At 41.8% G+C, this 6000-nt stretch overlaps 1 protein-coding gene and 1 long non-coding RNA gene across 5 annotated transcripts in view; one reads left to right on the forward strand and one right to left on the reverse strand.

The window, feature by feature from the left end:
- Positions 1 to 3264, reverse strand: part of palm1b (paralemmin 1b) — a 27722-nt gene extending 24458 nt beyond the window's left edge. For all 3 annotated transcript variants that reach the window (XR_010800731.1, XM_066662394.1, XM_066662393.1), the window contains exon 1: positions 2994 to 3264. The gene's annotated coding sequence lies outside the window, so the exon portion shown is untranslated. The remainder of the gene's footprint in view (positions 1 to 2993) is intronic.
- Positions 2907 to 5086, forward strand: LOC136688042 (uncharacterized). 2 transcript variants are annotated; one of them, XR_010800766.1, is made up of 3 exons: positions 2907 to 3161; positions 4573 to 4694; positions 4874 to 5086. It is a non-coding gene; the product is annotated as an uncharacterized lncRNA (long non-coding RNA). The 2 variants fall into 2 exon arrangements; XR_010800760.1 differs by lacking the exon at positions 2907 to 3161 and adding an exon at positions 3627 to 3759.
- Positions 5087 to 6000: the final 914 nt, after the last annotated feature.

The following is a 6000-nucleotide window of genomic DNA, read 5'->3' on the forward strand; positions in this document are numbered from 1 at the left end:
TTTCATGTAAAATTTCAAAAGGGTTTTGTGGCTCCCAGTGTTTTCTTTACTGTGTGAAACGGGTCAAAATGGCTCTTTGGGTGGTAAAGGTTGCCGAACCCTGACCTAGTCACTCACCAAGTCATCCACTCACACCTGTGGACAGTTTCACAAACTTACACACTCACCCATTAGTAATGTTCTATACCACCGCTTTCCTTTCCGATGCGATATTGAGTAAAAATCAGGCTGGTATCTGCGATACCGATCCGATACTGATACTTTGTGCAAATACACCTAATGTGTCTGGTAAATCTAAAAAAAGTAGCCTATTTCAAATCATAGCTTCATAAAGAATACAGAGTACATCAGAGTAATTCATTTATTTTTGTTTATTTATTTTTTTTATTTAAAGCTCTAATGTATATTGAGGTAGCCTTGGAGCCTTTACTCCAAGATGAACTCATGCAGCTTTTTGTTGAAGCATGTATTTTTTTCGGTACTTATTTCATAACCATATTTATTCATTTGAACAACTCCAGCAGAAATAGTGCTAAGTGCCACTTAAAGCTCCAAATTTTCTCCCTGTGTACCTGGATAGTGCCTGCCTGCAGCACCAAAGGACTCTGCCAGAGACTGAAGAGAGACAGAGCTGAAATAGCTCCGCACATGACTCAGTTTACGCTCTGCCATCGTGTCTGTCTAAAGACTGAGTGACTGACTGACTGAGCAACGTGCAGCTGTGCGTATGCATTATGTACTTACCCAGGCAGAAAAAGTAGTTCCCACCAACCGTGTACCATTTAGACAAGATCTCAATAGTTTAGTTACTTTTCATTCATTCATTCATTCATTATCACTGTGTTCCTATTAATACTACACATTACGTCGAATGACTGCAGTATCGATATTTTGATTTGAGAATTGATTTTAGAGCATAAATATCTGGTATCGGAGGTATTGATATTTCAGTATTGATCCACACATCACTATCACCCAGTCAATCACACATGTGGACACTTTCTCTTCTTTACAGAGTCTAACATGGCCCCTGTTCTTAGTGTAAGGGGCTAAAACTGATCTATTGGTGGAGATTCTCGATCAATACCGGGTCCTGATTTGGAGCGACCCGCTGACCCAGAGCGGAAAAGCTCACTCTAGTGTGAAGTTGTCAGATACAGCTTTTGTCTCTGAGTGTGGGTCATAGCCGTAAAACTGACCTAGATCAGAGTAATGGCTCATTTATACTCCCTCAGCTCTGTTGACATGGTTGTTGAGCAACACATCCAGTAGAGGGCGGTTCAGAGTAAAAATCAAACGCGGAAGAACTTGTAGTTCTGTATTTAAAAGGCAGCATTCTAGATGGCGGTGATCTGTGAGGCCATTAAAAACTGGCATTTGGACAGAGTATTTTATTCACTTGTCTTACCAATGAGGGAAATTGATGACATTTCCAATATTTTCTGACATCTGCCAGGGCATTCGCTGTGCCAGGTAGCCCCGCCCATCAGGCATGAGATTCTTGTGTTGCCCCCACGGTCTCCAGTGTTATTGCTTTGTCCCATCCGCATCAGTAGGCTTTCAGAAAACGTGCAAATTATGTACAAAATGAATGCAGAGTACAGGCAGAGCTCTGTCTGTATCCATATTTAACTTTGAGCATAAATGAGCCTTAACTCTGCCTACTCTGACCCTCTCTCTTCACTACAGGTCCTTACTGAACAAACACACCCACAGTATGTGATAATTAAAAGGTGCAATCAATGATTTCTTAGCACAAAACCTAGCAAACAGTGTTTATTCAAGTGATTAATTATTATATTTATATGTTTCTGTAGCGATTAAAAAAACTAACTCTCAGGAAAATTTTAATAATACTAATCTGTTGTTCCTGAAAAAAAGATTTTATCGTCCACAAAGCAGTTCTCACACGTGGAGGTGACCATGTTAAAAACAGTGTGGTTGTAAAACATTTTCACCCAATTCTCCTGAGATATGTGAAACCAGACAACACCCCTATTCAAACTAGTATTGGACAGCTCAACACACTTGGAGGAGAACACTAATCTGCAGCAGCGAGTATGATACTAATGCTGGCAAAATGTAATGTATGGGCCTTTTAAATCGTACAGTAGCTTCGATGCCACCGAATAAACAAAGACGCAGAACTGGATCGAGGTTGGATTGAATCTGAAGCTGTTCTCACTGTTAACCATTATTTTATTCCCATTTTCCATTCCACCTTAAATTTAATGTGGTCTGGAGGATTCAAGTATGAATGCAGCGTTAGGTGCATGAGTTATGTACCATTTAATATGGATTGGAAATTTGGAATAAGAAGCCAAAACTTAGGCACCAGAATGTAACCTATGCATAATTTAAGGTGGAATAGAAATTTTGATATTAATTTAACATAATTTTAGCTGGAATGGCAAATTCTAACAAGAAAGCATTGATCAGGCACAAGTAAAGGTGGAATATCAAGAAAGCACTGCTCGGTAACCGTGGAACGGTAAATGCGATTAAGTAGCCAAATCCCAGGCACCATTTAATGTGAAACGACGCATTAAAATTAAAAGGCAATTTCAGGCAGCATTTAAGGTGGAATGGAGAATTCGAATACCCGCGGAGCATCCCACCCATTCACATCCTCAATGTGCTGCTGTTACTCTCTCTCTCACACACACTCACTCACTCACGAGACCTCAAATAAACGCTGAAATACATCAGAAACGTTGTTTTTGTTGCAGAAAATGCGAAAAAAGGCGAGTCGCGCCGCTGCTGTGCATTTTGTGTCTATGTTAATCTGCATAAATCCAGCTGCTCGAGCTTCAGTCCCTGATTGGAGCGCCCGTGCTTTAATGCGAATCGAAGCGCCATTGCACAGAGACACAGGCAGAAACAGAAACATGACACAGAAACAGAGACAGGAGACATGAGCCGAGCTTAAAGCACCCATAAACCGAATCTCGTAGAGTCCGCCTTGTTTTCAACAATAACGAAGCAGTACTCACTCTGCACGCGCGTCGGGGGTCTGCTCCTGTACGCGAGCCTCGCCTTCTACAGAAAACACCCCTCAGAAACAACGAGGACCCCGAAGATATTGATCCGGGGGCGCTACACCAGATGATAGGGCTCCGCTTTCTCTTAGCCTCTGACGTCAGACGTTTATTGTTTATATGGTATATTTGTTTGTTTGTTTGTTTTGGTTTGGGTCTCTCTCCCTTCTTGCTCTCTCACCCTCTCGTTTTGTCATGCATCTCTCTTTCTCTCTCTCTCTCTCTCTCTCTCTTTCTTACATGGTGACGGATGATGGACCCAGGGCGCGCGCGTACTCCCACACGCCCACACAAACATACACAACCCTACATACATACATATGCACACAGACACACATACACACTTTTATAAACACACACACACGCGTCTCTTTGTTCTTATCTGTTTTGTTATTATTATTATTAATGCTGCCCATATTTCTTTCCAAACCCGTTTTCCGACCAGCCCCGCCCCGCGTGCACTAATCCAGATGCCCCGCCCACTGTGCAATAGGATTGACTACTGCGTCACACTCACGAGCTTTGGAAGGTGGGGCACCAGCCAATCCGAGCGGAAGGTGGGCGGGGATGGACGGAAAGCGGGCGTAAAATATATAAACAGCAAAGAGCTGTTTCCCGCGAATTCTACAAATAGCTTGATTTCTTGATTAAGCCGGAGAAGTTAAGCCTCAGCTAAGAAGGGGTCCAAAAGGAACCAAGGGACAGTCCAATTGGATACTCGGTAAAGTCAATTAATCACCTATCTATCTCTTTAACTCTGGGCTTAAGTTAACCAGCTAACTCATAAATCCTGCTTTGTGGAGCAGCCCCCTAGATTTCTCAGCTAGATAAAATCAAATAGGAGAAGAGCTAAGAAACGACATTCCTCGTGTTGGGCTTATGTTCTCTAGAAAAAGGTGAATAATTCTCTGTTAAATATCGGTCAGGACTTTCCATCTGTTTAACAAGATAACTTTAGCCTGACGTTGTCCACTAGGAGGTGAGGGACACTGCTATTTTACCACCTTTAACTTTGTGATTTTTTATTTTAAACAGTGAAACATAGGTGAAATGTAGGTGTTGCGTTAACTTACTGCTTACTACTTACTACTCCTGGTGGCAATATCATGCTACTGCAGTTATTTAATTTCCTGTCAGCCTTTAAACCAAGGGTTCCTCAAACCCAGACCTTGGATCCAGGTTGCAGCACAGGGTTTTAAAATAGCCAGTAAAACTGCTAATGCACCTGACTGACCTGGTATATCTATACTGGCCAGACACTGTGAAATCCCTACCTAGAACCTGGATCCAAGGTCTATATTTGGAGACCTTTATCTCACAGAGACACAAGAACATCCAGCTCCAAGTCTGAACACATCCACACAACCTCTGTTAGAAGAACAGCTCCACACTGTGGGCCTGTAAGGACGTGGAACTGGAGATAAAACTAAGAGTTAAGTGGTCGTAGTGGATCAGACACAGCAGTGCCTGCTGTTCTCTGGTCGTGAGCTAATTTCAGAGGGTTGACTGAGTCTAAGTTTCATCTTCGTTTTAGGAATAACAGACTGTGAGTTCTCTGTACCGCGACCCTGAAATGGACAAGCGGAAAAGAAGATGAATGAATGAGTTCTCTGTGCCAAAGACCACAGGGACCATTTGGACTGTTCTCAATTAAAGGTGCAGAAGCCAAAATCTCTCATGGTTTTGTTTTATGGGCATCAGTGTTGTGGCATGCGTCACCTGTCTTTGTGTGAAGGTTACACTGAGGTGGATGGTGGTGGTGTCTTTTTTTTTGGGAAGTCCATGGTTGTTCCAGCAGGAAAATGCCAGGCCTCATTCTGCATGTGCTTCAACAGCTTGTCTTCGCAGGCACAGAGTGCATGAGCGGCCTGTGTCCAGATCTGTCTCCTATGGTCATCATGAAGAGCAGAATCAGATGACGCTGACCAAAGACTGTTGAGCAGCTGAAGTGTAGTATCGAGAGAGAACTCGTCTCACAAACTCCACTAACAAACCTGCAGCGCTGAGTCTCCTTAGTTCCCAAACGCTTTCACAGTGTCAGTAAAAGAACGGTGATGGAGTATGTTTATTTTTACAGAATACAGAATATGTCCAGTTTAAACCCAGTGTTGTAGCATGTATTTTAATTGTAATAAAAAATAAATAAAAATAAATATATATATATATATATATATATATATATATATATATATATATATATATATATATACACACACACACACACATACAATGCCTTGCGAAAGTATTCTGCCCCGTTGAACTTTTCAACCTTTTGCCACATTTCAGGCTTCAAACATAAAGATATAAAATTTTTATTTTTTGTGAAGAATCAACAACAAGTGGGACACAATCATGAAGTGAATGAAATTTATTGGATGGTGTCAAACTTTTTTAACAAATAAAAAACTGCAGCAAACTCACTCCAGAAGTTCAGTGAGGATCTCTGAATGATCCAATGTTGTCCCAAATGACTGATGATGATAAATAGAATCCACCTGTGTGTAATCAAGTCTCGGTATAAATGCATCTGCTCTGTGATAGTCTCAGGGTTCTGTTCAAAGTGCAGAGAGCATCATGAAGACCAAGGAACACACCAGGCAGGTCCGAGAAACTGTTGTGGAGAAGTTTAAAGACGGATTTGGATACAAAAAGATTTCCCAAGCTTTAAACATTCCAAGGAGCACTGTGCAAGCAATCATATTGAAATGGAAGGAATATCAGACCACTGCAAATCTACCAAGACCTGGCTGTCCCTCTAAACTTTCATCTCGAACAAGGAGAAGACTGATCAGAGATGCAGCCAAAAGGCCCATGATCAATCTGGATGAACTGCAGAGATCTACAGCTGAGGTAGGAGAGTCTGTCCATAGGACAACAATCAGTCGTACACTGCACAAATCTGGCCTTTATGGAAGAGTGGCAAGAAGAAAGCCATTTCTCAAAGATATCCATAGAAAGTCTT

This window comes from Hoplias malabaricus, chromosome 1 (assembly GCF_029633855.1).
Source record: "Hoplias malabaricus isolate fHopMal1 chromosome 1, fHopMal1.hap1, whole genome shotgun sequence".
In the NCBI taxonomy this organism is placed as follows: domain Eukaryota; kingdom Metazoa; phylum Chordata; class Actinopteri; order Characiformes; family Erythrinidae; genus Hoplias; species Hoplias malabaricus.